This window comes from Danio rerio, chromosome 18, assembly GCF_052040795.2.
Source record: "Danio rerio strain M-AB ecotype USA chromosome 18, GRCz13ab, whole genome shotgun sequence".
Taxonomy (NCBI): Eukaryota; Metazoa; Chordata; class Actinopteri; order Cypriniformes; family Danionidae; genus Danio; species Danio rerio.
Window position 1 is genome coordinate 50,787,501 of NC_141038.1, and position 12,743 is coordinate 50,800,243.

Sequence of the window (12,743 nt, forward strand, 5' to 3'; positions counted from 1 at the left end):
AAGTGGTTCTGGAAACAAGCTCTAAGCTCTTGGCATTAACTCTTGAACTCTGACAGGTGGAGTCTCTGTCTCTGGAGCAGCTCTTTCTCGCTGCTCTGGGGGAAAATATTATGCTTTCTGGAGGTTGAGTTTTGAGGGGATCGAAGCAGCAGCCTGTGGGGTCAGAGGAACATGTGCCAGGGTGTGAAGGCCGTGCGTCTCCTTTCTTCAACCTCCCAGACAGAGAGACGATCCGCCGGGACAAATAACTAGGCAGCTGTCATTCTGTTAGCAGCAGCACACTTATCACAAATAATTGGAAAATGGCGGTTAGAAAAATTGGAGAAAAAAAAAAACTTAAAAATGTGCAACAAAAATGCAGTATAAGTATTGTGTACCCTTTATTTATTTATTTATTTATTTATTTATTTATTTATTTATTTATTTATTTATTTATTTATTTATAAAAAATAGAAAACTGAATAAAATTATTTAGATTAATATAATAATGGTATTTGGTATGGTATCTGTCTGGTATTTAAAAAGCTTATTTATTAAAGTTTATTTATTAAGCTAATGTTTTTGGTTAATTTCTTTAATTTCATTTCTTTATAGTTTTATTTATACATTTTTTTCTTTGATTATAATGGGTTATTTTTTTATTTTTTATTTATTGAAAAAATATAAAACCAAACAAAACTATTTAGAATAATATTATAATTTCTGGCATTTAAAAAGCTTATTTATTAAAGCTTATTTATTAAGCTCGTTTTATTATTTTTTAGTTTATTTAATTTCATTTATTTATTTATTGCCTTATTTATAGTTTTATTTATTCAGTTTATTTTCTTTGATTACAATGGGTTATTAATTTATTAATTAATTAATTTAAAAATATATAAAACCTAATAAAACTATTTAGTTTAATATTGTAATTTCTGGTATTTAATAAGCGTATTTATTAATGCTTATTTATTAAGCTCGTTTTATTACTTTGTAGGTTTTTTTATTTTAATTTTTTGTCTTATAATTATATATTTTTATTTTATCTATTCAGCTTTTTCTTCGATGACAATGCTAAACATCTTAATTAAATTGTATAATCCAGCTTAACAGTTCACAAATTAACATTGTTAGTCTATGAAAACCATGTATTATTAAGATGAAGAACTTTTATATCGAAAATAATAATCATTTCATTTTGTTTTCCACAGTTGCCATTAGCAGAACAGAACCATAAAAAATGACAATGGAATTAAATTATTTAGATTAGTATGATAGTTTCCAGTCTTATTTATTTATTTATTTTGTTATTTATTATTTAATTACTATTTTTATATTTATTTAATTAAAAAATGGACAATGGTATTAATATAAATAATATTATAATTTTCATTTTTAAAAAAGCTATTTTTTATAATTTCAATAATATTAAATGTTCATTAATTAATTTGTTTATTCATTCATTTATTTTAACTGGAATTTTTACACTATAATAATTTTTTCCCATTTTAATTAATTATTGTTTATTATTATTTTATTGCCATCGTTGGCTCCATAAATGGATGAATGAATGAATTAATGAATAAATAAATAAATAAATAAATAAATAAATAAAAGTTCTCAATAGAGAGCCACATTTTTTAAAGCATCTAATAATAAAGCTATTATTTTATTTTATTTTATTTATTATGTATTATTTGTTTAATCTATTTCTTATTCAAATAAACTTTCATTTATTTATTAATATTACAAACAAGCTGGCCACTTCATATTTCCAAACGGGTCGAATATAGCCCACGGATTGAATGGGCCTGTAATACATGTGAAAACTATTGTTCGCATGCCAAAGGGATGTTCTTTGAAGTACAAATGCATACGATATATCTGATGTTATTTTGACCATGCAAAAGCGATGGCGAGTCTCTGTACGCAAATGCTCCAGAGGGACCGGCAGGTGCTCAATCACTGCGTCCCCAGTGCGAGCTGCAATCCCCAGAATGCGACTGTGTGGCGTCTGCAGGGTTGCTCTCCCATCTGATCTCAGCACAGCAGCTACAGCTGAGGTCAGAATTATTAGCCCTTCTGAATTATTAGCCCCCCTCACCAATTTCTATTTAACTGAGAGATTTTTTCAACACATTTCTAAACAGTTTTAATAACTCATTTATAATAACTGATTTCATTTATCTATGCCATGATGACAGTAAATAATATTTATCTACATATTTTTAAGACACCAGTATTCAGCTCAAAGTGACATTAAAAACTTAACTAGTAGTTAGGGTATTAAGGCAAGTCATTGTATGATGGTTTGTTCTGTAGATAATAAAAAAATTGCTTAAAGGGGCTTATAATATTGACCTTAAAATGGGTTTTAAAAAATTAAAAACTGCTTTTATTCTAGCCTGAATAAAACAAATAAGACTTTCTCTAGAAGAAAAAATATAATAGGAAATTCTGTAAAAATGTCCTTGCTCTGTTAAACATCATTTGGGAAATATTTGAAAAAGAAAAAAAAATCACAGGAGGACTAATAATTTTGACTTCAACTGTATAAAGCAGGAGGTGACCAAATGCTGACCGTTGGCAGGGCTCCACCACAGCTCTGAAAGGGACACAGACAGGGTTCAAGAGTGCACTTGCTGCCAGTGAACCATGAATAGTGATGTCATGGCTGTCAGGTTTTCTCGTGAATGCTTAAGAGTCAGACATCATGTTTTATGCAGGTGGTGTAACTCATTTTAACTCTTTAAATTGGACAAAAACAGCAAGTGAGTTGGCGCATTGATATACCGAGCAAATGGTTTGCTGCTATCATGCACTCAAACAAACTCATTTATTCATTCATTCATTTTCTTTTCAGCTTAGTCCCTTTATTAATCCGGGATCGCCACAGCGGAATGAACCGCCAACTCATCCAGCACATGTTTTACGCAGCGGATGACCTTTCAGCCGCAACCTTTTTCTGGGAAACATCCACACACACTCATTCATACTCATACACTGCGGTCACTTTAGCCTACCCAGTTCACCTGTACCACATGTCTTTGGACTGTGGGGGAAATTGGAGCACCCGGAGGAAACCCACACGAACTCGGGGAGAACATGCAAACCCCACACAGAAATGCTAACTGACCCAGCTGAGGCTCGAACCAGCAACCTTCTTGCTGTAAGGCGACAGCACTACCTACTGCGCCACCGCATAATCCCAATATATTCATTCATTTTCTTGTCAGAATACTTGACATTCAAGAAAAGTTAAACAATTTCTCAAATTATGTCTCTCTAATTATTCATTATTAAAAACATAACATAAACAAATTTGATAATCCTAACTTACCTAAAAGAGAAAAAGTTTAGTCACATTAACATCTGACTTTTTTCTACATGGCCATGTGCCTTTTTATACAGTGTATATAAACTTCTGGTTTCGACTGTATATCGTTGCTTTAACTCTTTCATTTCATGCAAAACAACAAAATGTTCGGTGTTTGTAATAATATCAACAGAAACAAATAATACAAATCAAACCAAGAATTGTATTACTCTTAACCCTGCTGAAAATTCCAGCTTAAACTAGCCTAGATTGGTTAGCTGGTTTTAGCTGGTTGACCAGCCTGGTTTTAGAGGGGTTTTGGCCATTTCCAGGCTGGTCTTAGCTGGTCAAGGCTGTAAAATTACCAGCTAAAACCAGCTTGACCAGCCTGGTTTAAGCTGGACATAGCTGGTTTTGGCTGGGCTCCCAGTCTAGCTAGGCTGGTCAAGCTGGTTTTAGCTGGTCATCTCCCAGCCTGACCAGCTAAGACCAGGCTGAAATGAAACCAGCCTGGAAATGGACAAAACCCCACTAAAACCAGCCTGGTCGACAAGCTAAAACCAGCCAACCAGCCTAGGCTGGTTTAAGCTGTATTTTCAGTAGGGAAATGTTCACACAATGTTCCTCACAGTGGATTTCTTCCTTGATTCTGTATTTTTTCTTTTAGTTCAATTAGCTTTAGCTCAAATTTAGTGATTTAGCAGCTTTTACTAAATGTACACATTGTTGTATTGCAGTATCATACCTTAAATAGTTGCTAACTACTTTAACGAATTAACTTTCCTAATAGCTTTTTTCTAGCTGTCGTCAAGAAACATTTCTCAAAAAGCTAGTCCGTTGCTGCCATCTACCGGACAAATGTAATATCACACCGACCAGAGCTCTTCACAACACGAGCAGCACTGGAGTGGTTTTGGAGAATATGGCCTCCTTAAAACTTGCTCACTAGAAACCGATACCTCAAGCTGTTCTTAATAGGATTAAAGTCCGCGTCGATGGACCCATTTGTCATCGCGACACACAGGCTGCGCCATTTGGCCTCTCTCTTTCACTCCCGTCTGGCCTGTTCACTGGAGTGTGTCCTCTGTTATGGAAAAAAGACTAATTGGCCTACTTATGGCCCACAGGGTAAGTCTGTCATTCAGTGGCCACTGGGAAGTAAAGTTGCTCTCTGTTCGCTATCTTCAGCTGCTCAGAGCGAGGACTCTTGGGCTTTCTCCAGTGTTCCTGAAGATCCTACTGTTTATCTCTTTACTTTTTTCTTTTTCTTGAGTTGCATGTGCTCACCAAATGCTCATAATTTAAAATATCTTATATAATAACAACAGAAAACCTCATAGAATTAGTGATTTTTTTATTGGTTATAGTGGGAGTGAATAATTGTCCATGTGGGTTTTCACTGGTTGTTGCTCTCTTTTGACGGTGTGCTAAAACTCACTAAATCCAGCTGGACTCCCAAAACACAACTTCAGCTGAGTGAAGACTCTTGGAACAAGGTAAAGTTGGTTTTATATTCGCACATTCGCTTATTATGAAATCTCTATATTGTTTACCATTTTACTTTGAATATTCGATTGAAATTTGCATGCAACTATGATTTAAAACAACATCAACACTGTTTATTAGACTGTGAACACTGTTGTACTTTGGCTGCTAATATGATTTCACTATTTAGAGTTTGAAAATAATACTTTTATGAAATTATGTTATTAAGGGGGAAGTCTGAATGTGCGAATATAAAACCAACTTTACCTTTGGCCTTACCTAAAGGTGTTCCTGAAAATCCTACTGTTTATCTCTTGTCCTTTCTTCTCTCTTTTCATAAGTTGCATGTGCTCACCAATGCTCGCAATTCAAAATATCCAATACAATAGCAAAAGAAAACCTCATAGAATTTGTCATTTTTTAATGTTTGGAGTCGGAATGGAAGTTATCATTGTGGGTTTCTACTGGTATTTTGTTGCTCTCTTTTGGTGGTGTGCTAAAACTCAATAAATAATAATGGAATATGTCCCAAACACATCTTCAGCAGCTCAGAGCGAGGCCTCTTGGCCTTTCCTAAAGATGTTCCTGGAGATCTGACTCTTTTCTTTTCCTTTCGTTTCCTATCATTTTCTTTTCTTTTCTTTTTTTTATAAGTTCCATTTGCTCATTGATGCCCCCAGTTCAATATATCTCTTCTCTGTTTTAATGCATTTTTATTTAATATAATAGAAAACCTCATAGAATATGTAATTTTTTTATGATTATAATAGGAATGGAAATTGTGCCTGTGGGTTTTTACTGATACTTTTTTGCTCTTTTTTTTTGATGGTGTGTTAAAACTTACAAAACTACAATGGAATATGACCTAAAACACTGTAGAAACCATTAAAATAGTAGTTTTTAATTTTAAACAGGTTATGGTTTGTAATGTTTTAAAAGTAACTGTGGTGGAAATCATTAGAACTTTATAATATATATATATATATAAGACAATTTTAGATTAAAATTTCAGAAAAAAAAAACCTCTGTGCCGTCTGAAATTTTCATCTAAAATTGTCTTTTTTTTTCTCTTCAGGCTGGTGTGAGTAGTTTCAGTAATTTTACCCTGAGTGCGAAGAAAAGATTATTTTCATTGCCAGTGAAATAACTTAACATAAACATATAAGGTTGAAAAAACACAAGTTTGTGTGTGTGTGTGTGTGAGTGCAAAGTCGGAATTATTAACCCCCCTTTTAATATTTTTATATTTCCTAAATGATGTTTAACAGAGCAAGGAAATTTTCACAGTATGTCTGATAATATTTTTTCTTCTGGAGTAAGTCTTATTTGTTTTATTTCAGCTAGAATAAAAGCAGTTTTTAATGTTTTAAACACCATTTTAAGGACAAAATTATTAGCCCCTTAAAGCTTTATTTTTTTTAACCCACTGTTATACAATACCTTACCTAATTACCCTAAACTGCCTAGTTAACCTAATTAACCTAGTTAAGCCTTTAAATGTCACTTTAGGCTGTAGAGAAGTGTCAAGAAAAATATCAAGTAAAATATTATTTGCTGTCATCATGGCAAAGATAAAATAAATTGATTATTAGAAATGAGTTATTGAAACTATAATGTAAGGAAATTTGTTGAAAAAATCTGCTCTCCGTTAAACAGAAATAGGGTATAATATATATATATATATATATATATATATATATATATATATATATATATATATATATATATATATATATATATATATATATATATATATATAAATCATACTTATTGAAATGATCATTGACTTCGAAATCCAAATTTAAGCAATTTAAAATAAAACAAATATATTTTTATTTATTCATTCGCTTTTTAATAAATCTATCAATCAATGTTTAGAAAAATAAACTTTTATTTAAAATTGTACTATTAAAATGTTCTTACTTTTGAGATTTAATGCCACCAAGTGGAAACGGAAACCCGTTTTAAAGGGATAGTCTATCAATTTGCTTATAATATAATGTTCTCACCTCAGACCATCCAAGTTGTTACTTTTTTCTTCAGGCAGGACTGTAGATCCATAATCATTGACGATTTTAAAAAATAAGATAAAATAAGTGAGGGTAAGCAAATGATGACAGAAGTCAAATCTTTTAAATGAGCTTTCTGGCTTTCCACTGTCTCTGCATTATTTATTTGGACAGAAGAAATAAAGCACATAATAACATCACAAAGAATTTGCCTGCATCATAAATATCCAAAAAACTTCATATATTGTAGCATATCTTGTAGAAGTAAGAGTGGAAAACAAGCCATGACTTTGAAAATGTTTAAAGACGTCTCTATACTCTATTTCTTGCATCAACCGCTGTGAATTATTTTGAGAGTCGAGCATCCACCGAGCAGCATAAACAAGGTTTCTTTGAGGAATAAAGCTCATATACACTAGTGAGGAGCAAAGGAATTTGGTCATGAAGATGCGATCATTAGTGTATCACATAATACGGCAGTAATCTCATCCGCGCACTCTTCAGTGAACACATATAATTACTATCAACAGATGTGCTGCATTTGCACCTGAGTAGCTTAATTAGAAATATACACTCCCTGCACCGGCAAATATGCTATTATAGACTAATATATTTATATTTGCTTGCTTCGCTGCATTCGTTTAAACCCGGGAGCATAGATGCAATTAAGGCATTGTAAGGACTTTGTAAACAAAACTTTTTTTTGTGCAAGTGTCACGAGAACGAAACCACTTTTTAGAATGTATTATTTCTGATGTCGCTAAAAAAAAATATGTTTCCACCGACTATACAGTACATCCGGAAAGTATTCATAGCGCTTCACTTTTTTCAACTTTCTTTACGTTACAGCCTTATTCCAAAAGGGATTAGATTAATTTATTTCCTCAGCATTCTACACATATCTATGCTGATGATACCCAGCTATACCTCTCTTTTCACCCTGATGATCCCTTGGTTCCAGCTCGCATCTCAGCCTGCCTGTCAGACATTTCACACTGGATGAAAGATCATCATCTTCAGCTTAACCTCGCGAAAACGTAAATGCTTGAAGTTTCTGCCAACGCGACTCTACACCATTACTTTTGTTATGTACTCAATGGAATACTATGGATTACACTGTACAAATACACAACTCAATCCAGATGGATGGGGCAACCATTACTGCATCCAGAATGGTGAAAAGCCTTGGAGTAACGATTGATGACCAACTAAACTTCTCTGACCACATTATTAAAACTGCTCGATCGTGCAGATTCGCACTCTACAACATCAGAAAGGTCCGACCCTTCCTATCTGAACATGCAGCTCAACTCCTTGTTCAAGCTGTTGTTCTCTCCAGACTGGACTATTGCAACTCTCTACTAGCCGGGCTTCCAGCTAACTCTATCAAATCCTGCTTCAGAACGCAGCAGCACAAGTTGTCTTTAATGAACCTATGAGAGCACATGTAACTCTGCTGCTCATCCGTTTGCACTGGCTTCCAGTTGCTACTCACATCAAATTCAAAGCTCTGATGTTTGCCTACAAAGCCACCTCTGGCTTTGCTCCTTCTTATCTGCTCTCACTTCTGCAGATGTATGTGCCCTCCAGAAACTCCAGAAACCCATGCCAACACGGGGAGAACATGCAAACGTGCAAACTCCACACAGAAGCGTCAACTAAACCGGCTAAAGCTCGAACCAGCAACCTTCCTGCTGTGAGGCAACAGCGCTATCCACTGCGCCACTGAGCCGAGTTTATTTATATTTATATTCAAAATATATATGGGGCGAAGAAATACATAAATTTAATCAATTTTGGAATAAGGCTGTAACATAAAAAAATGTGGAAAAAGTGAAGCGCTATCAATACTTTCCGGATACACTATATGTCTTCCTTACGATAACCTAAAAAAAAAATCTGTAAAATATAATTGGGCTTCAGCATGAGAACAGCAAACACAAGAGCATAAGAGAAAATTAGCATATTTCAACTAGTGTTGTAGATACTTAGGGGGATTTCTAAATGTGAAATGAAGTGTTGTGTTGTTTTGGTTGTCCCTGCAATGCTAACTAAGGCTAGCCGTATCTGGATCTTGTTTGATATCTGAAGAGATGAGAAGCGTTTCACAAGTTTTCGCGTCTCTTTTGGAGATTGGTGACAGATTCAACGTCAGCACCGATATTAAAGCAGTGCTGTTGAGTTCACTGAAACGTCTTGTGAAGTGACATTGAAGCCGACATCAGTCCTGCAGCGAGCGTATAATGAGTTTATCTCCACTTTTTCTGGAGTTGTTTGCTGCAGTTTTGAAAAATACAAGGCGCTGCCAATAATAATCCTTCCACACACTGAAGATTTCTGAACATTTTCTCAGTGAAAGTTAAAGAAATGGTTTACACCGAAATGAAAATCGGTCAAACTTTAGTGACATGCACATTTTATTCAAGATTCTGCGACATACAAATGACACATGATGGTTTTCATTAGTATCCATCAATTCTCCACAACAGCATAACTTGTGTAGCTTTTATAGCATTTAATAAGGGCAATGAAACTTTCATACTAATTTGTGACGTTATCTAAAATCTCAATGGAATACTATGGATTACACTGTACAAATACAACACATAAATACTTCTACAATGCAACCATTTCTTTTCCTGCTCGGTGGACAATGGTTTCCAAATGAGGTTTCAGCACTTCAGTTGTATTGCTGAAGTACTACCACAATATATTGTATTGCACTTTTCAGAAGTATAACTAACTACAGAAATACATCTGCAATGCTGCAATACATAATAAAACTAAAGTGCACTTTAAATACTTACGTACCTATTATATAACCACTAATTTGCCCCTCTCAGTTTATTAAATGTTACTTCAGTTGTACTGCGGATTTTACTCCTGTTGAACTTTATTGCATTAGAGTTGAACTGTGTTTATATCTCATTGTACCACACTTTTGCAGTTGCATTAAATTTTGCCACAGTTATCCTTATATATAGGCTACTCCTGTTATACTGTCACAAAATTTATTTATTTTATTATTATTATTTTTTTTTTTTACAAATTAACTCTTAAAATCCTAATTAGAAAATTACCTGAATCCAAAAAACATCCCTGAAAAAGTACACCATATTCTTGGAAGATGTTGAAGAACAAACCCTTTGGAGCACAAGTGCAGTACAATTCTTACCACGCCATTGGCATATTAGACTACAGTAACACAAGTGCAGTAAAGACAGAGTTTACCTGTTTTAACTTTAGTTTACTGCAACTTTTACTGCTGTTGAACTTTATTTAAACTTTGTTTATAATTCATTGTATTGCAATTTTGCAATTGCACTTAATTTTACTGCAGTTAAACTTGTATATACTGCTGTTGTACTGCTATTTTACTTCAGTTTACTGCATTGTAAAAAGTGATTAGTTGCTTAAAGTAAGTACAGTGCAGTACAGTACAGTAAGTACATTTAAAGTACAGTAAATCCATTGTCAGACAATTTTTTGAGTATATTTGAAGTAACTTAAAATCATGATCATTGCAATGCTGTAACTGCTGTATTGCTTTCTTTGACCCTACAAAAATACTAGGCCGATAGTATTTTATATTAAATACTAGTGTTTTTGACCCATAAAGTAAGCTACTTGAATTTATCTGTTGTCATATTTCTATAGTCTGCAATTATAATTCTATAATACAAGTAACCCGATACTGTACTGTTTTCAACTATAGCCCTGCTGAAAAAACAACAGCTGCTTAAACCAGTCTAAGCTGGTTTAGCTGGTCGACCAGCCTGTTTTAGAGGGGTTTTGGCCATTTGCTGGCTGGTTTTAGGCATTTCCAGCTTGAACGTAGCTGGTCAGGTTGGGATATGAGATGACCAGGAAAACAGCTATGTCCAGCTTAAACCAGGCTGGTCAAGCAGGTTTTAGCTGGTCGTTTCCCAGATAAGACCAGGCTACAAATGGCTGAAAACAGCCTCTGAATGACCCAAACCCCTCTAAAACCAGAATGGTTCACCAGCTAAAACCAGCTTTGGCTAGTTTAAGCTGCTTTTTTATTATTATTTTCAGAAAAAATGGTATATTGTACTACAATGCACAGCATGTTACTGTTAAAAAACTAAAGTATACTACTTTTTTTAGCTTCAATGTGTCAGTTTGCAACATAGGCTACTGCAGTGCTGTACCATTCATTAACATAAACCATTTAATACACTACAGTAATCCTTTATGGTTCAAACTAGTTTTTACAATAGACTGCGACAGTGCTCAGCATAATTGAGTACACCTCATTTTGAAAATGAATATTTTTATCCATTTCTCTGTGAATATTGACAATGTATTTTGGTGCATTTAAACAAAACCGATTTATTAAACAAATATGTTTATATATATATATATATATATATATATATATATATATATATATATATATATATATATATATATATATATATATATATATAATATTTTAATCACAGAACATCTTTAGAAATTAAAAGATAGTACATTTAAACTCATGCAAATATTGCATTTCAACAAAATTATATATATATATATATATATATATATATATATATATATATATATATATATATATATATATATATATATATATATATATATATTGTTTCTCTTGAGTTTTGCTATTTTTTTAAATTTGTATTTAATATTTTCCCCTAACAAATACATTTGGGCTACTAATTTCTGAACGATTATTGTAAGTAATTTTATTAGATTAGCTCCAGATTTGGCTTCAGTACTGACTAAATCAATGTATTTGCACACATATAATATTGTAAAGCATCCTATAGAAAGTATTCATTTAAATGCAAGATTTGTGGGGTTGTACTCATATCCTAATATTTTTCATGTGGCTAAAAGTTAAACCATTTATAGAAAGTGAATAAAAAAACAGGTTAAAATGACACCTTGATGAACGCTTGTTTTTGTTCGTTAACGAGATGAGTGATTGTTTACCCCGTGTTAGCACATGCTTGCTTTATTAACTTGTCTAAATGAACAAATGGGCGCTATTTGCCGGTTTGTTTAGTTCAGGCATTTCATTAATTGCTGCAAATGTATTTAAATTAAAAAGAATAGCGAACATCAAATGCAGAAACACAGCTGTTCCCTGCAAGGCAGTCTAATTACAAACGGTATCACACATCCCTGCAATGTGCCGGGAGACAACAGCGCAATTACTTCCGGCGCCAACAGATGGCGGTAAAAGCACATGAGCGCGCCTAGGTTGCTCTGGGTAGGTAGTAGTTTATGTATTCATACTAAAATCAGGTAGAAGGGAATGAAAAGACGGATGAAGCGGGATGTGTAAGACTAACAACACGTATCAGTCATTTGTGAGGCCTTTTATTCAAGGGTTCGTCATTTTTCTTGTCACATTCCCGGATGGTTCATCAATGGCGGGCACTTAGCAAACAATTTACCTCATTTTCACTTGAAATGATGTCTTTCTAGTAAATCACAGCAGAGATTAATTTGCATAAGACTCTAAAGTACCGCGTTTACATCGCCATTGTTGGATTTATAAGCGTTTTAAGCGACTGCTTAATGCTCTCAGCGGCAAATAGGAATTTGTTTGTCTTGGTTTTAGGATGAAGGAAGTGCTGCGCTTGTGGAAATTGTTTATTCAATCCAAGTGCCTCTTTTACAGTGTGCTTTCAAGATAAAAGACAGAATAAAAGAGAATGAAAGGGAAAGGAAACAGGCAGGAGATAGAAAGAAATGCTTAAGAAAACATTTCTGCACAGAGCCACGACAGGCCTTGGTTGTTATTTGCTACGAAACAAGGCGTGTTTTGTTTAGCGGTTCTTGCCTCTCTTATTGGATATGCGCCGTGGAGCTACAATGAGCTGTAGCCTTCACATTCTGATTGAAAGGAATTCTTTTCTCCACTTTTCAATTACTGAGCTTGCTGCTCTGAGCGAGAAGAGCTGAACACCACC

The 12,743-nt window shown here is 33.8% G+C and overlaps 1 long non-coding RNA gene across 4 annotated transcripts in view; it reads left to right on the plus strand.

Annotated features, from left to right (window-relative positions):
- Nucleotides 1-12,743, plus strand: part of LOC137488231 (uncharacterized) — a 235,286-nt gene that overhangs the window by 60,363 nt on the left and 162,180 nt on the right. Inside the window, exon 1 of one of the 4 annotated variants that reach the window (XR_015515395.1) lies at nt 4,151-4,426. The exons of the other annotated variants lie outside the window; for them this stretch is intronic. This is a non-coding gene — a long non-coding RNA (uncharacterized LOC137488231). Of the gene's footprint in view, nt 1-4,150; nt 4,427-12,743 lie in introns of those variants that run through there. 4 annotated transcript variants of the gene reach the window in all.